The following is a 27,296-nucleotide window of genomic DNA, read 5'->3' as shown; positions in this document are numbered from 1 at the left end:
GACACCATACCTGGAGACATGTTTACTATCCCTTCAGCCTAAATAACAAGGAACAATAAGAGATGAAGAGTTATTTTTTGTCTGCTTTCCTCATTCAGGTTACACAAAAGGACTTCTTACATATGAGACAACATCAGATAATTCAGACTATTAAAAATGTTCTTTTTTAGTGTTCTGTGTTTAGGAACCTGTCTGAAACTCTAATTTATACAAAGCACAGTACTGAACTCGCTGCTATACCACTTTATATGTCCTTTATTATTCTATTGCATTAAATCTTGTTGACTTAAAAGGGGATGCCAATACATTTACAAGATTTTTACAATCTGTTCATGGGTTTTAAGATCTACTGCACATGTGAAAATGACTGTATAAAGCCTTTGTGGCATCAAACAGAGCACCCACAACCACAGATTATATGTACACACATAGACGTAACGCATGACTGGCCCCAGCTTTTCACACTGTAAGGCAGTGTGCTCTGCTAAAGCGGGTCAGGAGACAACAGTTGCTGAGTGAGATTTCTCCCAAACTATCCACCCAAAATTGTTTCAGAATCACTATGTTTAATGAAGTTATTGTTACAGCCATCATCTGTTATTGAGTGTGACAGGCGCAGCCCAGTCTACAGTATGACCAGTATTCATATATAATTTTTTCATTTACAACAAAGAGCAAAGAAACTGATCTATTATAAATATTTTTCTTCTCCTCTTTCTTCGAGACAACTCATCCCTCACGCTGGATTTGATGGTTACAAAGCAGAGGGTTTGAGGTGAACAGACAAATGACTTTCCTTTATAGGACATGATAATGAAGAGAATAAAACTCAAGCCTGCATGAGCATATAATGACACAGAGAATATTTTCTAAATACAGAAGCTACCAAATCATTTGGGAAATGTTGAACTCTGCTGTTTATCTTTCTCAAGACTTAAAGAATTAAATGTTTGTGCATGTTGACGTGTGAATGAACATGTAAAAGTGTCTGTATGTGTGTGTGTGTGTGTGGGAGGGTGGGTGCCTCTGGCTTCTGCCTCTGTCTGTTTATGTGTGTCAGCCTGAAGCGAGGCAATGAGCCCGGCTGTATGCCTGTTCAAACTGCATGTGTGTGTGTGTGTGTGTGTGTGCATGCCTGCTGACGGGACCTGTCATTATCAGGCCCACACATCTCTGGCACTGTCTGTGTTGACACTCTGCCCGAGGGGGAACGAGTCTGCAGAGGTTGAGGAGAGCAGCGGTTTCCCACGGCTGCTGCTCTCAGCCTCGGCCCTGCCTCTGCATTCCAGGGCTGCCAGCGCTCTGTAAATGTTTGGACAGCCTTGAACAAATAACACACCTTGAAAGGCACAAGTGCAAGCTCTCTCTCTCTCTCTCCCTCTCTGCACACCCCTTCTCTCTTCATCGCGCTCCTTAAGCTCACATTGCTAACACCCACGACCGGCCAAAACCTCAAATCTACCTCCCTTGCAGCCGCTGACCTGGCCGCTGCCACACTCAAACTTTCCCAGCTTCGCTTCCACGTACAAATAAACATCAGTCTGTGCTGTGTTACTATTGTACACTTGTATATACAAACATGTAGACACACACCTGTGTATATATAAATACACAAGGCAATTATTTCTCGACAGCAAGACCATAGCTGTTTTATCTTTGAATATCTTAGATGAAAAACTCCAGGACAGGTAGATGTTTGCAGTGAAAAGTACACACATAATGAATGTAAGAGACATTTTCAATCTTCGTGTGATTGCAGAATCTTCCAAATTACTGTGACGGCATTATATTTTTATGTGTGGAAAATGAGACACTCCATGTTAAAAAAGTGGGAAGAAAAGGATGAAATTCGTGTCATTTGTCCATAAAATCAGTGTTGCTATCCCTGGTTCAGATCTATGGAGTTTGTTTGCCAGATCTGAGAACAAGTAACAACTTTAGATGATACATTTGTATCAGCTTGACCTGAAGCTGCTAAAGCCTGTAGAGGCATAACACTGACTGAGGTTTAATTTCCAGCATGGCAACGGACATTGGCAGCATTTAGGGGTGAGAAACTAGAGGAGGATTAAGTACAGTAGGGATTATCTCCACCTTGAATATTCCCTCAGTTTAGTAGAGAGCTCTTTATGTAGGGAGGTGAAAGGCTGTGGAAGGTGTGCATAATGATTCTGACCCTTATGTAAGAAAAGTTTGTCTTTTTATTTAAAATATATGATATTATGTCAATATAATATGTCAGTATATTATGTCATTATGTCAATTTCACTTTTAACTGGAAGGCACACTCAAATTGTGCACTTGAAGTTTGCGCTGGCTTGACAGCACAGTTCCGCACTCCAAATGGTATAACTGGATGGATATGGAAGTCATCTTACAAAACCAGTTTTTCAAAGTGCTAAATGTTAAAAAGGAAATGGTTTTACAACTTCAATAGCCATAGGCAGCAACAATTAGTCATAAAGACAAAGGGGAGAGGCACTTTACTCTTGAACAGGTTATGCATTTTTTTAAATCCTGTGTTATAAAGCCAAAGCCTGCAACACCCATTCACTGCAACCACACATATTTTTTATCATTTTCATGCCCGGCTGGCACAAATGCACATCAGAGTTTGTTCTTGATCTGTTAAGAAAGAAAAGTTTCAATTTGTGAAGATATTTTGAGATCAGACAGTTATGCCCTGAACAGGGCTGGCTAACCAATCAAAGACTTCCTGCCAAAGAGGGGTTGTGATGACAGGTGTTTATGACAGTTCTCAAACTTGGAGTAATGAGCTCCTAATCATGAATCTAAAACACCTAAATAATATAGTAAGTACTGACTGCATAGTGTTCATAATGTGTGCTGTGTAATTGAGACATTAAAGCTATTTGGATTGAAAACATCCCAGCATTTAGGACAAATGTCTGCACGATGTAGCTTCTTGTCTCCCGGGACCTCCCTCTTACAGTATGTAAACACACATTCATTGGACATTGGGCTTGATAAGCAACAACATGGTTTGATAATAGCGAGGCTGACCCAGCATGAATTTCCACACAGCCACCCACACGTGCGGCCTGATGTCTGTCGGCAGCTGCGGAATCTGGAGTTCCTTGCTCATAGTAAATCCCACGAAACATAACGCAGGACAACTTCCACTGCACTCATCGGGCAGCAGCCACTCAAACGCGGCTCTGTTTTCATTGTCAGGAGGCCTCAGGGTACATATTTCTGTAATTTGGCTTTTATGCTCAGCAGTTTTGCAGCTGTGATGACATTTGGGTGTCGCCCCCCTGTTTCTCACGGTCTTGCTGCCAACGCTGCTCTGGCCGCTGGTCACCAGCCAAGACTGAGGTCTGTGTGTCAGCCCCCACTTCTTGTGTACACATACACACTGAAAGAAGGTGCTTTTGAAAAAAAAAATGTTCCTGGCAATCAAGTTCAACCACAGTGCTGTTTTTTTTTTTTTAAACACAGGGTCAGTTTCCAAACTGTAGCTCAAAGGTTTTAGGGGTGGTGTTAGAAGTAAAGTGTACTGAAGTTGTTCAGTTGTTTTTGTGATTTCTAGATCGATCAGGTGATGCTTTCTGTAGATATATCGCAGATCGTGTTGATTATTATGGCTTGATTTTTTTATCGTTTTATCTGTCAGCCTTTCGTGCCTCTTTGCCTTTGCCTTTAACTACCAGAAAAAAAAAAATACTTGTCATTCTTTGCTAATAATATTCTGTCAACCTATTTTTAAACTAAGCAAGTGGTAAAACTTCATAAACAAAGTGGACCATAGCAGTACGTACACACAATGCCTTGAATACAAGATGAATTAATTCAAGATATTGTTATTATCAAAGTATTAAAAGAGAAAAAACAATTCACACCTGGTCCTAATACCACTTTTCCAGTGGATATAAAATGTATTTGTATCTTGCAATACAATCCTTTATCAAGGTATGATCAAGGTTGTCAGATGGTTGGTGCTATTGATTTGAACGAACCAGTAAAAACTGCAGAAAGAGCTTCCCCACCACCTCACTGATGTAGCGTGTGCTTTCTGAGTAATTGTTTTCTATCTTGCCTTCCATGAATCTAAATGATTTCCTGGTTGCGAGAGAGCAGTGGTTCCAGCAGGGAGGGAGCAGGTTTGGGCCTCGTGGGGGCGGTGTACGGGGGTGGAGGGGGGGTGATAATTATGGGTGTTCCCCATAGTCGCCCCCTTCTGCTTTTTCTCAGCTGTCCTCCCGGAAACCTCGGGACCAGCTGCTGCCCATTACACCAGGAATGTATCTGTGGGTCAGATGCGAGAGGAGAGGTGGCACATTAATAATGGAGTGACCATTGGCCCAGGCCTCTTGTGCGTTATTAACATGGCACACTCAAATCCTTCCCATGTCCCTTGGCACCCCCTCCCCTTCATTGCCCACTCTGACAGCAGCTGCCGAACCTTCGGTTTCTCAGGCAGTGAGTCAGCGCATGTGTGTGGGTGTATGTGTCGCAGGGTGGGGAGTTTATGCGGTCATGGTATCTGATTAATTGGTCAGATATGCATACCAATGGTTCCTGTTTTGTCTAATTGTTTGACACAGCTGGGATTTTATATCTGAGCACAACACGAAAGACATAATTGGTTATCAACCGGTGGGGGCATAATTCCAATCAGTCAGGCAATCAGACAGTAAAATGTTAGAGTTGCTGTATTTTTTCTGACAACGATTTTAAAGAGACAGTGTAAAAATGTAAACTCTACAAACTTGAGATGCAAAGAAAAAAGCCTTTCAGTTACTGGATGCAGTTGTGAATGATTTGAGACATTTAAAACAACTGAAATCACTTCCTGGCTCTGAACCATCAAAGGTAACGGACATCCTGAAGTGCCTTTGAAATGTCAAAGGGACAAAAATAATTGCTCTCATAATTACTCACTCTACGGCTATCTTTTGAAGAATTATCTCAGCATGACGTCACAGATGTTATTTTCTCCGATTACCTGAATGTGAAGCATGTTTGTCATTGTTTGAACTGACTTGATTGGCAGAATTTAAGGACCCCACTCATGAGTCTGTGTATGACCCACAGAGTGTGTTATAAGCCCCGAAACCTTGTGGACAGCCGTTTTTCTTTACATAATCTCTCAACATTTCAGGCAATGAGCACCTGGGCGGATCATTTTGGCCCTAATGATACATCCTGACAACAAAACAACCCAAAAGGTACTTGAAGGAGGTTTTTGGAGCCTGTGCCTAATTACAACATAGGACAAAAAAATCAAACCACCCCATGCTTAATTGGCTTCTTTTCATTCATGGTCCTATACATGCCCATTCAATCATGAGATGGAGGCAAACAAAAACCCTTGCTCTCTCCTTGACCCAAAACACTCCTCTAATTACCATTGCATGGTCGGCTACTGCTGTAAGTGGGCTATCCTATAGGAGAGCATCCGAAAGCGCCTCACAGAACTGTACTGTAAACATACGACTGTGTGCCGGGGAAAAAACACATCGTTATTTCAGTTTTACAGGTTATCTATCTGAAGATTGTACTTGCTATAGGATTGTGTGAATCCTGGTGTCACGTAGGCAGACTTTGCCACCAACAGGAAGGCAGCTGGTTTACGCTCATGTGACTCAGATCGCTTCCCTGATGAAGTGACTCATTCAGCACAGCAAGGGGCCATCTTTTTTTTTTGTTTTTTTTTTTTGCTATCACTTTTATGAATCAACCTTAGTCTGTAAAATTTCAGTTTTAACATTTTCACCGAATGCACATATTTGTGGTGCAGATTAGTATCGTCTCATTCCCATCCATCTGGTGTGTGCAGTCAGTGTGGTGTCCTCACGTTGTGTATGGTTAAGTGTTTGTCTGGCAAAGTCATGACCTACAATACTCACACATGTCAGAGCTGTAGGCTACTGCTCTGGCATGCTGCTAGGACGTATGCAGACAGACGCGGCCGAGGAAACAGTGCGACATCTCTGTATCAAGTGGCAGACTTCGTTTTTTAGGGAGAATTTGTAGCAATTATTAAATACATCAGAAAAGCTTTCAGCAACTTCTATCATAAGAGAGCTGAATAAAAGATGCAACAGGGAAAAATAGAAACTGCTTTGTGACACTTGTATCTGTGAATCTCTGTGAGAGGACATGCAGCACTCAATCACTCATTCAGCTGAGATGAATACCATTCACAGACAGACAAGTGGAAGAGCTGTTAGTGGTGATGTGTGTGTGAGAGCCACACTGAGACCACCATGTGGGACCCTCTTTTCACTCTTTTCCTGCACGGCTGCTTCTAATCTCTGACCCCCATCAATAAGATGCATTCAGAGTCCATCAAACAGACGAGTTCCTGCACAAGCAGCCGTGCACCACTGGGGGGAGAACCATGGGAAACACTCTCTTAATTGTCCCCCGAACCTTTTTAAAGAATATTAATCTGCATTAGCTGACCATGAGCTTTTCTCTGTGGAGCTTTCTTCTGGAGAGGGCTACAGCAACCCACTCAGCAAACAGGCCATTAAACGTGACAGGTCTTTGTGAAGAACAGAGAAACAAGCTCCCAGGAAAGTGCAGCTAACAAACCCCTGCTTAAAGAAAGGGGAGGCTAACAGGTTAGCCAGCGCTGTGTCTGGTTTTTATCAAGCGCTCTGTGCCTGACTCGCTCGACCAGCCTCAGATCTATCAGGGGCATTAAGCGTCCCAGTGGACGGAGGCTACACTGGTAGCCATAACTCTGGCAGCGCTGATCCAAACAGACACAATATAAGAAGATCAGTGGAGGTAAAACTTTTCCACTTTCAGTGATGTCATTACTGCACTTCTTTGGATCCTACTGTTGGGAGAACCACAAAATGCCTTTGGTGGGAAAAACCTCCACTAACTGCTCATTTATCTGATGGCCTCATTCCACATAAGGCAGCCAGTTTGCCCATACACACACACACACACACACACACACACACACACACACACACACACACACACTCCTCAGCAAAATAATATTTATGGAGGAAAGTGGAATTTTGTCAACCGACCCTTTAAACTTTAAATTAAGTTAGAACAGAGTAAGTTTGGATGATGACCAATGAGGACTTATGATCAGCGTTGTGCCAGTTTTTACCTTAAATTCATTGACGTATAAATAATAACTGAACTACTCCGTTCACAGTTCATAAAAATATCAACCTGTTGTGAACTCACTCTTGCACAACACCGCTTATGAGTATATTATCAGAGAAGCTGTGGTATAACTATAACACAGATGTTTGTTGATGTTGCATGAAGTGAATAATGTTGTCACATGAATCAGGTACAAATAAAATACTTTTTACTGCTATTTAAATATGGGCAATTAAAAAAAGAGCAAAGGGGAAAGAACTAAGAAGGTCAGAGGAATGAGAGATACATTTACAAAAAATGAATGGAGGGACTAATGAAGAGCACATTAAAAAGAGATTATACACAGTATGTACCAGTTGATTCCAAGCAGTTTATTGCTACCTGATTCATGCCACATATAAATAAAGCACAGTAGTTTGTATTATGAGGTGTTTGTGGTAACATCATGGGGTCCATACAGCTAGGGCTACTGGAACATTTTAGCATTCTTAATACTTCAATCATGGATACATCATGTGCAAAAATTATTTAATTCAAAATATTAAAACTGGAGTTGCAGATGGAATATTTAATGAGAGCGACTTAAAGAGTTTGTTGATTTGTTGAAAGGCATTGGTTTAACTCTGAAGCTCTGACCCAGTCATTCCCAAGGCCATTACATTGTTCATCGCTTTAGCCACATTAAGAAACTTTTATGAGCTAAATGAAGTGAACCATGTGTTAACGCCGGTGTTAAGCTTCTGCACCCTTTTTTTATGTGTCACTTTGTGTTCAGGCCTGAAGTCGCCTCACAGCTTTGAGTGACACTGGGGCTGAGCATTTGGGAAGGTTTCACTCTAATTTGAGGGGTCAAATCATCTCTGAAGTGAAGCATTTATAGGTAGCAGATTAGTGCAGAGAAAGACCAAGGGCCACATTCCAAAAAACTGTTTGCAGAATAAAAATGACAAATCTTGTAAAGGTAATTGCTAAACGATAAACATTATCATTATATGAGAAATGAAAATTTACAAATAAAGTAATTTTTACGTTTTGTCAGAAAATAGAATATAAACTGGCTTGATTGAGATCCAACTAACTAAAATTATTTTTAGTAAAACCAGCGTATGTATTTATCTTCCCCTTAAACAACCAACCACCTAGTTAAACATATTTACTCCCCATTTGAAGATGAGCTGAATTTCTCCCTTCGTTTCACTTTCTGTATACACTTCTCACTGTGACCTTGTGACATCATTACTCAAAAACATCACCAAAGTGGCAGCCTTATTGGGCCCTGAAAGTGGCATATGTTACATAGAATGGGCCCTTCATTAATCAAAAGCAGTTAGCCGCTAAATAGGGAGATCCTGAGGCTGGAGGATGAGCCCCAACCTCCCTGCTCCCACCCCCACCCCCACCCCCACCCAAACAACCACCTCAGTTCATATCAGCCAACTGAAAGGGGATTCATCACCTTGTCATCCTTAAATAATAAAAAGCTATGAGGCTAAATTTCAGTGTGGGCTGATGGGATCGGGATGAATATGTGTTTCTGTGACGCAGAAGGGCTGAATGCCGATGGTTGGGATTGGGCAGGGCTTTCTTGTTGGTGACACAAAGCTGTTGCTGTGCAATCAGCTCGGTGTAAAATCGCCGCTCTGTGGCCCTTACAAAGGCTCACAAAGGCAGGGGGCTGGTGGCTGGGGCGGGAGTGCGGTGACACAGCTGTGAGCAGAGCCTACACATTCTGCCTCAATATGGGCCCTCCTCACATCTGTAGCAGCTTGGCCCCTGCTTCCGCCAGGTCCTGGGACAATGGAGGCCCTCAGCAGACCCCTTTGTTGCAAAGTTTTTCAGAGTTCCTTTTTAGCCTAAATCTTAAATATTTCATTAGTCCTCCTTCGCTTGCTCCCTTTCTTTCACAACCATTATGAACAGCATCACCAGGACCTCCACTTTTTACCCCCCTTTACTCTGGAAACGCCCCGAAGACAACAAAAGATTTCTTCTAAAACTGTTTGGGACCTGCTGTTACTCAAAAACAAGCGGCGTTAAACAGATTTAAACGGAGTAGGTATCATGTAAACAGCGTAGCCATGGGCTATGTTAAGGAAAAAAAAATTCTATATTTGTTAGAAGTTCAAGAGGTGTTTTCGGACTCGTGGCCTAACCCGTGCTTGATTATGATTCTTGTTTTAAATGATTAGATTGGTTGGGAAACTGAACTATAGATAATCTTCCACTTTGCTCAACACATCTTTGTTAATACACGCCTTGTCTGTGACACTTTATTTTTTATTGCATTGGTGCTTATTTCTTAATTGTCTTATACGCAACATAATCTCAGGTTTAAATGCTCCCATAAACTTCAAAAGATTTTATCTTGAGTTTGATGTATTTTACATATTGTTCTTGAAGAATGTTATTTTGTGTCAAGTGATTTTTTTACAGTTTAATTGAAAAATATAAAATACAAAAAATAATTACAATTCAGGTAATCCTCTTGTACATCTGACAATTTATACTAACTCACATATGTAGGTCACTTCGCTCACCAGAGGGTTGTTTAGAAACACTTTTGTATTTGTATTTATACTGAAATATGCTGGAATTAATTAAGCAGGAAATTTACTACATGCATGTAATAAATTCATCCAGTCCTCATTTAGGACTTTATTATAAAGAGCAGTTTAATTGTTAAATAATGAGCAGATAGTTCCCAGTGAAGAGATTTTAACAGTATTTAAATTTATTGCACCTGCTGAAGCTAAAAATAAATGTTTTTAAATCAAAATATTGTGATGACATGGTCACATTAGCAACTTTGAGTACAATTATTAAGTTACAAGCTGCTTTGTGTATAGGAGAGGCACACAGAAAAACCATGTATAGAAAAGGTGACCAAACACTCCCATCCAAATATTAAAGACTTGTTAATAACTTTTCCGGCTTTGCGGCAGAACTTCTGTCATGATGGATAAAAAGGGCTTAGAAGCATTTGTCTCTATACTGAACCTTAAACTGGTGAGATTGGACTGAGTGACAAAGAGAAGCTTTGTTAAAAAAAGAAGGTGGGGGGGGGTTGATTTATCCAGCATTTTAAGGGACCCTAATGAATAATTCAGTGTTATCATTCAACTTGATGCTCGATTATTATGTTTTTCTTCTTTCTTCACACGTGAGGGACCCTGACAGACAGGGGGTATCATGCAGGGGCACCTAGGGGGAAGTAATGCACACACAAGGACAAAACAAGAAAGGCTGCAGTGCAGTCACTCTGCTGTCAGCTTGATAAATATAATGTGTCACCAATTAAAAACTCATTGCCATTCTTTAATTCAGCCAAGGCCTTGTTAACTGCTGCCTGGCAGGGAGGCTGCAAGAGTAGCCACTGCCTCTGCGACCAGCACGACTATAATAGAGGCCCCTGCTTTCCCGTCTTTTTAAAACCTTGGCCCTTCCCTTTGGCATGTAAATAAGACATTCATTCGGCAGCACTTTTCCGATAGAAAAAAATGGCCATCGATGTCTTTGATTTTCATCTTTTTTTCCCCTTGGGAAAACAAAGAATTCTATAGTTTCAGATTTTTATTCAAAAAACCTTTTTTGGGCCTTTCTTTGGGTGTATTCTCATGATAATCATGTTGACTCAACTTTGTGCAACGTGGCTATACAACGCATATGAACCCTAGCAGGAGTCCATTACAGAAATACCATTTAGCAAGCTGTTTCTGTGAGAAAGTCAAACGTTTAAGGGGCTTTTTGTGCCAGTGTGGGACAAGGGTCCCAGCGAAGCAGCAGGAGCTCTTTGGAAACTTCAGTGAAACTAAAGGCTTCTCAGGTCTGAGATACTTCCCAGCTGAAGTCATAAGTAAAGAAAAAGCAGAAAAGCAGGTTTTCTTGAACAATGTCTAACTCCTTGTCAACCATGACTGCAGCACTATTTAGCACATTTCATTTCTGACATTGGATAAGGACATGTGACAAGTTTTTCTTTTATGCAAACTTCTTATTAGAACTAATTTACATTTGAAAAAATATTCCATAAAATAAAAACATATATACGACTGCAACTACATTAGTCTGCCAAATGAAACAAAATGTTTTGTTTTTTTTTTTTTATGGAAAGTGTTTTTTGATATGACCTGAACTACATCATAACAGATCATCACCTTCAAATGTCACACTTTCGTAGTTAATGTTTGTTTGGTTTAGGGATGAAAATACTGCTCAGGCTTAGAGGGAAAACATGGTTTGAGTAAAATCACTACCTCGTCAATGTTAGAAGACTGTTGTCATTGGGATTTTAGACAGTGACTACTCGGGTAAAGTTCGGGGATAATCATTGGCAGTATGGCGGGGCCTTGGGTCTTTCTGTGTTGAACTTGCACGTTCTTTCTCCATCTCCAACGTCCTCCCACAGTCCAAAGACACACATATTAGTCTAATTGGTCCCTTTCAGCCATAGGTGTGACTTTTGGTGTGAAAGGTTGTTTGACTCTACATGTCAGCCCTGGTATGAACTGATGGCATGTCCAGGGTGTAGCCCATCCTCACCCAGTGTCGACTTGGTTTGGCTACATATGGATGGACAGGAGTTCTGAGGGAAATAGGATGTGAAAATCTGTGCTTAAGTCAAAGATATTGTGATTTTTTTTAAATGTTGTTTTTGGTTTTATCTTACAGCCACTAGAGTGACTTCATCAGATGAATGTAAACAGTTTACATTTTAGGAATTTTGACTGAAAGACTGAAACTGTCTTTTGCTTGGGGCACTTTGTTCTTACAACAAAATGTACAGATGAAGAAGGTACATTTTATTCTATACTGATAAATGTGACGAAAGAATATTAATTGAATAATCAGGGGAATAAAGGGTTACAGGACTGTTCTCCAACAAACATTTAGTTTGACACCGTCCTCAACAGCAGGCAAATCCCAACCTGGAAAGATTTCTAAACACTGAATTTTAAGAATTTAGGGGTCATGCCACTTATAGTTTCCAAACTCTCAACGTCCCTCATCAACCTCAGTCCAGAGCGGGATATAAAAAGAATAACGTATGAACATTTGAATGAGTGCAAGGCTCCCTCTTCAGCCCCCCACTGCCCACCACCAACCCCCTTCCTCCTCCTGTCTGCCTGCTCATTATCCCTGTCACATCGGACCAGGGCCCACTTGGCACAGCCTTGTGGACTTAATTGAATTAGACATACCCGCTTGTTTAGGCATTGTGCAGTGGCATGAGAATCTCCCCACTATCTCCATGAAGGCAGAAGAAAAGAGAGGCATCGGCAGCACTTGTCGGTAGATCTAAGAGTTGGAGAATCGCAGTGATAGAAGGGCCGACACATAAACGAAGCACCACCAGTCTCCCATTGTGCCCCTTGCTCAGTGCCAAGTGCAGAGTGGGACTCACCCAGGGGTGTCACTTCACTTAACCCGAAGGGATGAGGTGGTGAAACCAGGGGTGTGAAACACTTTCATAATGGGGGGATTTTTCTCGGGACTTTGGAAAATGAACTGTCTCACGAGTCAATATTTAGAAAGCGTATTTGAAACTGGTCATGGTTTCCAGGGAATAGATATCCTGAAATATCATCTGATGTGCCTTATACTCAGACACAACTTCCAAACAGATATGGCTGTTTTTTTTTCTTTTCTTTCAATTCAAAACAAGGAAATAGATAATTAAATGTCATACCTGGTCTCAGTCAGTATGAGAGAGTGGTCTGATGAACATTAGTAGATGATAGTCCCATATTAAGTCCAGATCAGATTCTTGATTACTTTGCCTGTAAAAAAATGGTCAGTGTACATTAAAGGGAACTGGCATCATCTCAAGGGATTCATTAGTTAATATCCACTGATAACTGTATTTATGTTTCCAAAAAAACGTATTGTTGGAACCTGAAAGATTGAATTTGACTATGTCTTCATGTTAAAACAGCGACTACTGGCCAACATTATCTGCATCACAAAAATGTTTTTGCCAAAATGTTGAATGTCAATGAATGACGAAAGCAAAATTAAAAATAACAACAAAAAAAAAAACTATAAACTAATGAAATAAAAAAATACATGACAAGTTAGAAAAAAAGCCAAGCAAAGTGTTATTTTATTTTCACCAGCCAGTTAAAGCAAATCTCTGTTTCAAGGCGGTAGGGAAGGACTTTAAGCACTTTGCGTATTGGGAAGTGAACAGCAGCTTTACTCTGCAAAAATGTCTTTGCAGCCATTTGATACAAAAACTTGGTTGTAAGAGACGAGCAGACATCTTAATTTAAGTTTAATTTTTTGCCCTTGATTTGAATCTTTTGCCTTAATAAAAACTTGTTTCGAGTCATAACACGTCATGACACACTAATCATGTGTCTGTATTGCACGTTTTAACCTTAATACCATTCAATTTTACCAGGTTAATAAATGTTATGTCAAACAGTGGAAATCCAAGAGAAACTTTTTAAATAAGAAACTGCACTTAAACTAATCTGCCGTAGATTTTAAAATCATTATGGCATTTCATTGACTAAAACGAGTCAAAAATGTAAGCATTTCGAATGAGTGAAACTAAATGGCATTTTCATCAGAAACACTGAAAATAAAAATAAATGAAAGTTGCCTGTCAAAATTAACACTGGTACTAGCCATCTGCCAAATATGTAGGCTTCTGAGAAAACCAATCAATACAGCTCTGGATAGGAATGGCACAACTCAGAGTGCCAGCTTAACCCTCTGACTTCTACCTTTTCTAGTCAGTCCTGAGGCTGACTTTTAAGTCAAGAGTCACACACTTTGTGACTTTGAGTTTTTTTTCTCTCTTTCTTTTTAGGCTTTAAAATTGAAAGAAGGCTCCTCTAATGTGATTGCCCTTTTCCATTTACCCAGACGGAGTGTAAATGGAGGTGCTACAAGGGGATGCCTAGGCGCTGTCGCTACATAACGTCACCTCCCTAACCCCGGGGGTCAGGGCCAGATTGACACCATAACCCACAAACCTGATCCTCCCTCAGCCTCTTTAGAGGTGCACCCGGCCGGCAGTAATACAGCCTGCACTTTATTCATTTGGAGATCAGCCAAGCTGAAAAGATAAGCTCTGAATAATTGGAGCCCACAGACCACAGAGAATCTGATGGGATCTTCGAGTCTTTAACTTTTTCTCCCTCTTATAGCTGGAGGACGCCCCTTGTTAGGCTCAGGCAGCCAGATGGGCGAGAGAGGAGTGGACTGATCTGCGGTGCTTTAGGGAGAGGGATGACACTGGCTGGAGGGACCTGTCACTCATGTGCAGGGAGAATGAATGTGGAGCTTAATGAATCTTCCACAGCCACCAGTGGACAAGACGCAGCTCTGTGTGGACACCAGACAGCCAGACAGTACACCATCCAGCCTCCTTTTCACTCTCTCATGGCCTCATGGCCGCTTTCTTTCTGGTAATTAAACTTTCTAAGCAGCTCATTTCATCTTCGTGGAATTTCACTGTAATCGGGCTTTAACTTGAAAATGATAAGTAAATGTGGCTGTTTTGTTTAAATGAAGATGTCCATTTGCAAACCACAAAGAAAGCTAACAATATCATTTTCACACAAGGTGGTCCTGAAATGGTCCTGAAAAGAGAAGACTGTTGAGATGTTGTTCCATGTAAATATCCCCTTGAGACCCAAAATAACTCTTTAATAGAGCAGTCAAATCTCTCTGGGAGGTGGGGGGGCAGTTTGCTACTGTGGCTGCTGTAGTTAATCATCCCTCTGTCAAATTAGCATTCCCCCTGCCTGCATGGAAGACACCACAGCACATAGACAGGGCATCGTTAGCTGCACTGCGCAACAAAGGCCAAGCCATGGGGAGGCTGCAACTATACTGGTAATGTCAGGTCCCAGGTCAGCTTGGTCTGGAGCCAGTAGAGGCCCACGCTGCGCTCTGCCTCTCCAGTGTTGTCATAACATGGCGCTTTTACTGTATGAGGCCATAGGAGAAACAAGACCGACTGCAGCCTCCTGAAGACAAACTGAACAACAGGAGCACATACTCGTTTCTCATTAACATCAGCAGCAGCCATGGTTTTGTTCTTTTTTCCCCTTTCCTTTCACATGTTCATGAAATGGGCCCACAGTTATATCACTAATTGCAAAAACCATTCTATTATTACACAAAATTACTGTCTACTGATATAAATAATGTTTTATGGCTCTATCTTATTGCTGTGTGTTTAATTATAATTACAGAACACAGGACTCCACTGGCCATAATTATTGCTGATAGTAAAAGTCATGTGGTCCCAAGTTGCATGTCAATAAGTTGTATGGAAGTCATTAACAGCATTCATTCTGCAGCCATTTTCCTCCCTTTGCCGTTTACTTTGACAGACGCCAGACACTGCGAAAACATAATAATCCTGATTATTACAATAACAGCATACACCACACGTGACCTCGAAACCAAACCGACGGCACAACGGGCTTGGACAGATCTCCAGCCATCGAGTCAAGCATAATATTTTCTCTGCTCAATCACAAGGGCACATTGCTTCCTGTCCTGGAGACAGTGTCACCCAGTGGCTTCTTGTTTTCCATAAACCTTGTTTCCTGTGTTACAGGGCATTTTTATAGAGAAAAACAATAACACACTCACTCATGCCATGTTCGCAGTAGTTTAAAAAGGAAAAACATAATGTAAGTGTAACTTGAATGGAGGGCAAAAGCAGAGTTGGCAAAACAATAAATAAAAATCTGGGTTTGCTGCTGGTTATCTATTATTATTTCACTGGAATATAAAAGTCGGAAAATACTGCTAGCATTTTCAGAAACAAGTATAAATAGATAAAAAATTATGTTCTGGTTAATTAATATATCACATTGTTTTTAAAGTGCTCTTTATCTTTATTAGCCATCTGAGCTGGAGGTAATAACAAATAAGTCTACAAGGAGACAACTAATGTGGTCCAGTATTATAAATCAATGACGATTTGTAATTGTCTTTCTTTAAACAAAGGGCAAACGAATAAAAACCCATTAAGATGACATGTGAATTGGCAAACAAACTGTTTAATTTGTGTCTGCTCTGTGAAGGGGGCTTTCCAGTCGTGGGCCCGGGGGCAGCCAAAATTTACATCTGATTGGAGTTTAATGGCCCATGGCCGCTTTTACTGCACAGTCACTATGGTGATCAAGCTTTTCTCAAGATTTTCAACAGACTAAAATGTCCTTTTTTTGTTCATTTGAAATGTGTCATGCGAGCCAAATGGGGCTGGGGCTTGTATGTATCAATTTGTTTCTGTTGCGGTGCCCACACTACCTCAGCAATGAATATATGGGCTATTGAATCCCGACACACAATGGCCACAGCTGATGCGGTTGCCACAGAGACAAACCGGCACAAAGGATCGGAATGATGACATATGGTCCAAACCTGCCCAGTTGGTGGACCCCCAATAGGCCGACTGCATTGATGGACAAAACCCTGCGTTAGCCATTTATCTGTGCCTACTCATTTCATGGTAAGATAAACTTTTTATAAAGTTTCCACAGCCCATGCACAAGAAGTAAATGGCTGGTGATAAAGCCACCATGTAAAGTGGGGGGAATTCATCATTAAGTGATTAACAAAGGCTTCTTTACCACCTGCTTCTACATTAATACGGGCATTAAAGGCCTCTCTTTTTGTTTAATGTGAAAGGGAAGAGATGGAGGCAGAAAGCATGAACTTAAAGACTTAATAGAAAGAAGCATATGTCTGTGAAACCCTTCATATCTACAAGACTTCTTAACTGTGCCGTTCATAGAATGATTTGCATACATCATATATACACATATATATTTCCACTTATAAGGTAAATATAATTATTTATACTTTGTTAATACTTCTGAGAGAATAAAATTTTTTATTCAATTTTTAATGTGTGCGCATTTTATTCCTTTCCTATCCACTTACTGTACAGAATTTGTGTGTTTTTACCTACAGAACATAAAAGTCGCCCTGCTGAAGTGCATTGTACAGTGTACATTCTGTGTACAGACATCATACTTTCAGAATTATTAAAGGGTATTAACCTTTTAAAGCTTTTGTATTTTTTTTCTATACAAATCAGGGGTGTGTTTTTCTTGCTAAATAAGGCTTTAAATTTTTGCCCGGACGGCTTGAAAGTGAAGTTCACAGATCAGCTTTCTGCGGAGATGAGACCTAATTCCATCAAGAGAGATAAGTGTGTGAACAAGACAGTAGAGTTGTCCTGTTTCATCACTCACTAAGGTTTTTGGACTGTTGCCGTTGATTTCGAGGAAAATCAGCAGATTCTTAATGCTTCAGTGTAGATACAAATTCACATTGGGTCAACATAAACATATGTAAATAAATAGATGTATATATAAACATATATTTAAAAAGTATTTTTAACACTGAAAAGGTTTCATCTATATTTTAGGGGTTGTCAAATTGTTAAAATGTTTAATCCGATTAATCAAAAGGTAGCTGAGGAGTAATCATGATTAATCACATCCCAAAATATAACACCAGTTGGATTATATATACTTAACGGTTGCTTTTTATTGTGACGTATGCAAACTAAGAGCCATCACTATTTTTTAGTGAATAAGGATGGACTGACAAACAGTTCTCATCAACGCGTCTTCACAGACAATGACTTTATGCACTTGCTTTTAGATTGATATTAAAATAAATATAATGTCTACTTCAGAAATACAGTTCGCCTTAAACGTGAAATTCAGTCATTCATTCATCTTCTACCGCGTATCCGTTTTCGGGTTGCGGGGAAACTTGAAGTGAAGTATTTTAATGACTCACCCCTCCGTCCATCTCCATGACGTCGGCAGCGTTCGGAAGCAGGAAGTTGTTGACCATTGACAGCAAGGAAGCTGTGAAGGGACAAAATAGCAACACGTCATTAATGCGATTAAAAAAAAAAACGACTTTAACTCCCTTTAATCCATCGCGATTAATACGATAATACTGACGGCTCTAATTTTTAACTGTGAAAAGAAAGAAAGATTGATGGATAGATAGATAGAGAGTAGAAGTGATAGAATATATATAATTCTATATAATATTTTTATTTAATGAGATGTGATGTGATTGTGATTGAGATGACTTGAAATCCTCTTTTATCTGCCTCATTGCCTACACAGCTCTCATTAGCCATGAGGATGATGATGATCTGCTTAGTGTTCATCTGGCTCCACCAGCAGCTCCAGTTTCCATTTCTCCAGCAAAATATCACAAAACTACAAGAAGTAGTTGTGCAATATTTAGAAATTCCTCTAACAATTGGATGGATTACTACTGAGTGTAGTCAAGCAATAGATGGACCGCTTGATGAGGTGTCGTACCTCTGGTAACCTTTGCATCCACTTCAAATGTTTGGATGTGCAAAAAGGACCAAGAATCAAACTGAACCTCTCTCTTGGCTCTTAGCTCATCTTATTTTACTTTTGCTCCAGAGGTCCCACAGTTATATTTTTAGAACAACAATGATCATAACCTATCTCTTACTGGTTTCAGAGAGCCTTCAATTTCAGAGCAAGTAGCTGATTTAAGATGTTGACGCCCACGCATGCGCACACACGCACGCACGCGCACGCACGCACGCACGCACGCACGCACGCACACACACACACACACGCACGCACGCACGCACGCACGCACGCACACACACACACACACACACACACACACACACACACACACACACACACACAGAGAGAAGACAGGTCAAGCCAAAGTTCCACTTGGTGTCAGTAAAGGTGACAGATTGTGAGTGAGACCCGGAAGCAGATCTCACTTGGTTTGATTCGAAGGTGACAGGTCCTTCTGGATATGACCTATCTATTTCCCTGCTTCACCCCAGCCATCCGCCCGGCTGTCCTCTGCATGGACGCCTCCATTGACTGCTGTCAAAGAGAGGGACCTGGAGGAGAATATTATCCTGGGAGGTCAGAAACCTCCAGATGACCTGGTGAAGCCCCCTCCCCTCGGAAACACTTGAGCGAACAAGCAGTGTCCAGAGCAGGACTGTATTCAGATGACTCTGCCGTCCAATCGGGAGCTGTCAAAGTAGAACATGTGGGTAAACACAATAAGAAATTTCAGACTGTCTCAATCTGAAGCTTGAAGTTTGGCGCTCCAGTCTTGTTTTAGCAGAAAATTTGTCTTGATTTCTCCTCATCCAAGTTTTCTTTTTTTCTGATGAGGATTGATTAAGCACATAAGTAGACTGAGCAGCTCCCAACATAAACACACACAAACATCCTCTCTGTGATCAGATGAGTAGACACACAGATTCCCACACATGTCCATGAGTGCACACACCCCACCCTTAGACCTCACACTCCACTGCATTATGCAGAACTCCCTTGAATTCACACAGAGATCTAAAAATACCCGGGAGGGAGGAAATCCCCACATTCCCCAGCAATGGACCTGCACTACAAAGGCATCCAAACAATAAGCCTGTCCCGACTCGGAATCATCCCAGACAATATAGGAAGACTAGGCATCAGAGAGTTGTTTTTCCCGGACAGAGTGTTGTGTCTAGGATTGGAAACCTCTGACCGCTGAGGCTGAATCATGGCAACTGGCCATTTGGGAAAGAATGGGCTACGCCATGAGATGAACACATACAGGAAAAACCAACCTGCATCCACAACTGCACAGATGTATCAACAGATGCCATTGGACGGTAGGGACATTTGAGAGTCAGTGACAGCTGAAGGTTTGTTGTAGCTACAAAACGTCCCACCTCTTTTCAAGCATTCGAACAGGAGGCTAATACATGAGTTAGTTTCCCAATATTATGTTGTCTGTTTAATGCCATCAAACAACAAGACTCAAAATCTGAAATCTGGCTTTAATTTCATTCAGTCAATTTCACACATGAGCCAAAGTGCATCTTATCACTATGACACTACTGTCATAGTGATAACACTAATGTGTTATGAAACTTTATCCCACCAGGGCTGTTAAACAGGCTTCACTCATTACTCTTAATCATGTTTTAATTCCAACATAAACATCAATGTTACACGTGTCATATGCTCTCACATATGGCAGTCAAAGGAGCCCTCCCACTTCTTTTGAAGGAAGTGAATGACAGCAACATTTTTTTTTATAAGTTGATTTATTTCTAGGAAACTGGCTCAATCAATCTCTTTTTCGTAGAAGAGAAAGATAACATCACCTGACAGATTTGGCAGCTGATTGATGATAGCAAAACTTTCCACCTGCTTCCTAGCAGTAAAGAATTATTGAAGAATGTGAACGTCACAACGGCAGAACAAATGAGAGAAAAGGAAATTTTGTTTTCAACAATTATCTTTCAGTGACTGGCACTGTGGTGGCTTCTTAGGAAGCTACAAAGTTGCTAGTAAATGGAGCTGACTCATTTTTGCCCCATGAACCTATGAATTTCTACATGGAAGTGACAACTCAGATATCTCTGTCTCTGGCCAACATCATCATCAGTCTGTAGGCACTACAGGGCTCAGGTTATATTCTCTGATGAAGAAAGTTCTGGTTTAGACAATAGGGCTTAAGGATTCACAAGACTTTCATCTGATGACAGCTTGATGGGCACTGCCATTGTGAAACAGCAAAGAGGATGAAGTTAATAATACAAGATGTTAATTTGTATTTAGTCTTGCGTGGGAATTTTTGGTTTCGGAGGGTAGCCCAGGAAAATATATGACTTGTTTAACAGTAAAAAATGTATACATATAGAATTGCAAAAATCTGAAAAGTTTGATTAATTAAGTTATATTTTAAAGGGGACAAGTTTATCAGATTTTCAGATGTTATAATCAGTATCATACAGATCTTTTGCTCTGGTTGTGATCTGCCCATGTGGAATGTGACACTTGGGACTGAATGAGGACCAAATAAGGCGATACCTTCTGCTTGACTGACAGCTAAACAAAGGCAATAGAGCTGAGTGATTTGTCAATGGGTAAAAATCAACACAAAGAGCTATTGATTGGCAGGAGAGAAAGGGGCAGAGGACAATGAGTGTGGCTGTGGGATCTCACCAAACTGATCAATACTGGAGTTCTGCATGAGGGAGCTATCCAACTCTGTGTTTATACAGTCAGACGCAGAGCAAAGATCAGCTATTGTACAGCGGCTGTGGTGCTGTCAGTCAACGCAGCGCAGCACTGCAGGGGGTGGCAGGGCATCTCACACACAAACACATGCAAACATACGTCAACACAAACACTCACATCAGCCCCAGACAATTCCCACCCCTTTGAGTAGGTAGAGCTTCTTATACATGGTTAACAAGTTATTTATTGTTACTTCTGAGCAACTATCTTATTGATTCAATAACTCTTAGTATTATTTTTTCAGAATAAACTTCACTCAAATTGCAAAAGGAAAAGAAAAGTGATGGTGTTTCATGTGCCATTTCCACAGAATTAATCAATCCTTTACGTTGGGCCAATCGTGGGCTTTAGGGGTGAGCCCTGAAAAAAAGCAAACCTATATGTTAAAGTGATTTTGGACTAATATATCTACATTTGTTAAAGAAGGGTATCAGACTTTCAGGGTAAGGGAAAGAATATCTGACAAGAATGAGACCAACAAATCTGAGAAGATGTGTTTCAGTCATTTTAAACATCTTTACAACAGATAGGGTGTTCATTATACTGTCGGACTTACAAAAACAGATTTAGGTAGTCTTTGAAAAATAACTTCATCCCACAGTGGCATCTCCATTTTCAACTGTCCGCTTTAATTTAAAAAACTAAATGCATAAAAACAGCCTTCAGAAGTAATTTCATTTGGATTTGCATTGAAAAAGGAAGGTAAAAAACTATTCCACTCTTATTTTTAGGGGTGCTTGAGGATCCCTAATGGCATCCATCCCACTGACTCTGTCATCAATGCAATAAAAAAAAACAGTACATATATCAATACAGAGAAAACTTCAAGCTTCAAGCTCTGATGACTTAAATGAGTAATATAGGGATGAATGCTGTGACCACTAATAACAAGAAAACAAGAAGGTCAAATGAAAACTGTCTGCATGCATGACTGGGTACAACTGTGTGAAGGTGGTTGAAAGTGGGGGGTAGTTTTTTTTTTTTTTTTTGGAACTAACTTCAATGATCATTCTTTGAAGTCGGACCTAGAGGTTTCTAAACATTTAAATAAATCACGAGAAGAGGAGACATGAAGGGAGAGTGTCAGTGGGAGGCAGACGTTCACATTGGGAGAGATTCCTTGATGAATGAAGACAGAAGTAAAATGCTAGACAGTGCCTCATGTGTGTGTTTGCCCCGTGCTAATCTTATCATGGGCCTATGTATTCATCATGAGGCCCAGTCTCTTCAGCTCTCAAGAGCAGAGCCCCGTTGGAGATGAGTGGTCGCACTAGATGGGTGATCCATCCTGGAGCGATCCCCCACCAGCAGGCGGAGAGACACAAGCCGAGCCACAAGGCGGCTGCAGAGGCACTGTTTACCTTCTGTCAGTCCTTTGTTGAGTGTCACTAAAAAGCTGTTTGTTTTATCTGCGGAGATAAGAGTGTGACAGTGGGATGAATGACGTGCACAGGGCAGTTTGAATGTGTAGATAGATAAAGTGTTTCAAAATGTTGTGTTATTTAATACAACATATCATTTGGACACAACGCTTTTCTTTAGATGTGATGGCAGCATTATCCATTTCTGCCCAGACTCCAACAGCTTAAGTACAGTTGTCTGGTGCCAATGTTAACTGGATCTATGCGAATGGTAGTAAGGTCCAAACACCAGCTCAAGCTGAAGTTTTGCTGTAAATGTTTAGTGCAAGGCAGTTACATGAAAATGAACGTAACCTTGCATGTCACAGGAGCTGGGGCCATGGAAGAAAAACCTACAAGATCTTATTAAAAAGAAACATGACACTGATACCACCTGAGTATCTTATCAGCCCACACCACAGGGGGGAGACAAAAGTGAAATAGTGTATTATTTGTTATGTTTGGCTTTTGGGGGGTCCTGTGTTTCAGTTTTTTTGTTTCTGCCAGTATTTTTAATCATACAAACAGAGAGGCTTTGGTGCTTTTTAAGTAGAAATCAGTTTTACTTTCAAAACTTTATTATATAGTTGGGATTTTAGTTTTCAGAGAGAACTCCATATGAAAAATACACTCGACAATGTATTTTACATCATATCATTTAACTAGAGCGGTATGTCCCAAAGGGATTATTTTAAAAACGAAAATGATAGCTTCGAGAGCTGCTCTCGTATCAGGTTTGAGTGATATTTAACTAACATCCTTAGGGTATTCAGTATCTATTAAGTTTTGTGCGTGTGTGTACCCAGCTGCTTTCTCAGCTCTCTTTGCCCACACCCAGTGCATATGTTTGGAGTGAGCCTGTCCACTTATTGACACTTGGTCTCCTTCGCCTCTTGCATGACAATCCAAGCAATAAAACCACAAGTGGAACACACACTGTTCAACAGTTACCATAAGAAAACAAGAGCAAAGAGGATGAGTGTTTACCTTCCCAGGGAATGAAAAAAGAAAGAGAGAGAGGAAGAGAAAAAAAAGACAAGGGCCTATCTCATCACTCCAACTCATCACCAACACACACACTCCTCCCCTATACATTATAGACATTAAACACATCTACTTTACATTTTCTAACATAGTCCATATGTAGGCAAAATGCATAAATAAAAAAGAAAGAAATGTAACTGTGCTGACATGATCAGGGAAGGAAGAGTTCAACATTTTAAAAGGTGAGGGCACATTTTCAAATCCTGGTCACATCTGTTTTTAAGGATTTGCCCCAGTGTCCACAGACAGAGACACACACACAAAGGACAGCCCACGTGAGATGAGACCAGACACCAGGACATCCCGTTCAGGGGACAATGCCTGTGTTTCTACAGTGCTAAAGTGATAATGTTCCTGCAACAGTGTGGCTGTCACCACCTAGTTTAACCAGGGTTTAGAGAGGACCACAGGTCTCAGCCCACTGGGATAGCTGGTCAGGAAAGACGGGTTTTCAACACCTCCCAGAGTCGAATATCCTTCTATCAAACCTGCTTGTATGTATTTCATTTGCTGAATGTAATGTACAGGGACTATGAGTTTCCTTGAGTTCCCACTGATGTGATAGGAAAATGTTGTCAATGTTGACTCTACATTTTCTGTTATATAAAAAGATAAAGTAACTCAAAGCAAAAGAGAGCAACAGTTCATTTCTTTTAAATTCTCCTGCAGTGACGTGTTCTTTGACATTGCTGCACTGAAACAAAACTTGTCACCTTGTTGCAAATGTTAGCCAGAAATTCAGGCAAGAATAGCCTGAAAGTAGAGATTACATGTTAAAAGTTTGAAACACAGCTGAAGAAAAAAGGATGGACAAAAGACAAGAAAGAAGTCAATATGTACAGCAGCATAACAGAAGAACTGGCGTAAAATCTGCTTGTAAAAGATCCACAGGCTGGCGAGGGGAAGCAGCTGTGGTCATGTTTTCTGGTTATATTTGTTTAAAGACTATGTCCAAAAATGTCATCACATTACATGACAGCAGTTGCATTAATAGGCAGCTTAACCAACACAACTGAGATGCACTTTGCCTCATATTTACCAAATCAAATCAGTGCAAATTCATGTGAGGTAAATAAAATACGCTATTACTTTTAATACGCATATTACTTTTGGATCTCTGAAGTAAATAAGTAAAAGTCTCTTCATGATGAAAGTTATTAAACTTCACCGCAAACCAGAGAGCATCTGTTATCTCCCAGTTGAAAAAGCAAGTCCGAGAAGTCCAAAAAAAAGTCCAAGAAGCGGATCTGAATAACTATGGAGGACACTGCATCACGAGGCCTGACCCCGGTTTGCTTTGGAGACAAGGCAACTAAGAGTCCCATCAGGGGTCCTGAGGATTCATGTGAGGGAAAAGAACCCCAAGTCCAGAGCCTGCTGCCCCCGAGCTGAGCTCCACACACCTGATGGAGACCTCTGATCCTTCTCACTGCAGCCCTGAAAAGTCCGTCCAGGCTGAGGAGGACAAACAACAGCTCCAGCTGTTCGCCACCCTTCTGTCGCTTCGACTCGTCCAAAAGTGCAGAGTTGCTGAAATCTTACTTAATCTTATCTAATTATCGAAGACCTCAAAGACCAAGTACAGCAGCATGCTTAAGCTGCAGACCGCCATCCTCTCTGAGCAAAAATCATTACCTTTATAAAAAGTGCACACTGTATTCAAGAAACGTGGCTTTCTATGGCAGCAGCTTGTCACAAATAATAAAAGTAAAAAGCTAACTGTGCTTGTTGCGCACAGAGACTGTATAAAATGCTACACAAGTTTCACTGAGTATTGAATTACACAGATGAAAACCCAGACAGTGCAGCAATGAATGATGTGCCCTTAAATGATGTGTAGTTAACAAATAAAAATGCCAGTTAGATTGATCAGATACAAGGCTCTGATGTTGATGTATCTGCTGACTTGCATGGCTCATTGGAGTGGAACAGGGGAACTATGTCTTTTGATAGTGTTACATATTGCAGTTGCTAACTATGAAAAGTCAAAATATCCGTTTTAAATAAGACATAGAAGTTTGAACATTTCTTACCTCTATATGCATCTTTTCTAAAAAGAGATTGGTGGCAGGGTCACATTTTTTCTATTCATCTTATAGGATCCACAAGTGAAACAGGCAAAATGCTTTTTCTCACACTGCCATCCAACCACGCAATGCAAATCTGTATACGGTTCTATCATACACACAAACACAGAGAAGGACTGGTGAAGGGGGAGGAACAGGATGAGAAACACTCACACATAAACAACAGTCACAGACTGTGGCATCTTGAAAACACATACAAGACAGATCAGGGTGTGAGTTTCTCAAGTCTCAAATTGGGGACAAGTCAGGGCATGTGGTGAGACAACATGTGGATGAGTCAGACACACATGCATGAACATTTTACAGAATATCCTACATTACCAGTAGTCATTTTTGACACATACATACTCTAGCAGAACATGTCAATGTTCATGACATAACATTAGTGTAGTATTTTGTTTAACACAAAACAATTTGCTTGGTCCAAAAGTAAACACATTGAGATATACACAGTTAGGTCAATGTTAACCTCTGATACAACTGCTGCTGAACTCTGAACCAGAGCTAAAATAAATGAACAGCTGCCAAAGTGGCAGGCGAAAGACTAAGAAGACCACTCAGGAGATAAAACATAAATAAAATGTGCCCATATTTAAAGGAGAGGTTCCTTCAAGGCCGAAGAGGTTGATCTCTAGCTCTGTCAAGAGGACCTTTTACTTTCTCTACAGGAATCTGCACCAGTTGCAGAGGCTGTGATGCACAGACCTCATGTCTTGAAACTGTAGAAGCTGCTGAAAAGCCAAAGCTGGTCTCAGAAATATGCTCTATAGACAAGCGGTGAGGATCAACACGGCAGCCGGACTCTGTGATATTTGATCAGGCCTGACACTTCCCCTTGCGTCTGCCACCCCTGCCTCACCTCCTCCGTCTGCACACACCCAGCATTTCACACCCAGTCCCAGGGATAAGTGGCCTCTTGCTATAAATACCAACACAGGATGGAAGCGTGGAGAGAGCCAAAAAAGAGCTAGGAGCGAGATGAGGAAGCTGAGTGTCGATAAAATATAAGGTGGGCACCTGTTAATAAGGTGTCAGCGGGTAAAAGTGAGCTGGAACACACAAAATAATAATAATAGTAAGTCCATAAACTGCCTATTTAATCTCCAACTTAATCATTTGCCCCAATGCCCTTCATAACACACTACAAAGGTGTCATTGTTGGATCACACACTCGGGGGAATTATTTTGAACTTCCCTGCTGTTTCAACACCTTCTTTTTATCATGTTCCCACCTCCCCTGGCCTGTCTGTCGGTCTATTCATCCTTACCCTCCTCTCCATATTACTGTGTGAGATTGTCAAGGAAACAGGTGCAATGAGGAGTGTCCAGTACACACACAGATTGGCAGAGAGACACACTTCATACCTCATACCTCTCCCAGCCCTGCCTTTCCCTTCACCACAACCTGCAGCCAAAGCATGCAGAACATTTCCTTATGTCCTCGTAGCTTGCAGCGTCTTCAGTTTGAGAGGCAAATATAGCCTGTCAACCCTGAGAAAGTGTGAGCAGTGGAGCTCTCAAACAGTCCACCCCCTGGAGAAACAGGGACGCCTATTCATTCAGCAAACAAGTCT

General features: G+C 40.9%; 1 long non-coding RNA gene across 1 annotated transcript; it reads right to left on the bottom strand.

Moving 5' to 3' along the window:
- Positions 1–1,171: 1,171 nt before the first annotated feature.
- On the bottom strand, positions 1,172–25,767 carry LOC115046468 (uncharacterized). Its single transcript, XR_003840929.1, has 4 exons — positions 25,669–25,767; positions 17,884–17,954; positions 12,788–12,878; positions 1,172–4,269 (listed from the first exon to the last, which is right to left on the bottom strand). It is a non-coding gene; the product is annotated as an uncharacterized LOC115046468 (long non-coding RNA).
- Positions 25,768–27,296: the final 1,529 nt, after the last annotated feature.

Source organism: Echeneis naucrates, chromosome 7 (genome assembly GCF_900963305.1).
Source record: "Echeneis naucrates chromosome 7, fEcheNa1.1, whole genome shotgun sequence".
NCBI lineage: Eukaryota > Metazoa > Chordata > Actinopteri > Carangiformes > Echeneidae > Echeneis > Echeneis naucrates.
The sequence above is the reverse complement of the archived record's forward strand: the minus strand, read 5'-3'. Positions and strand labels throughout refer to the sequence as shown.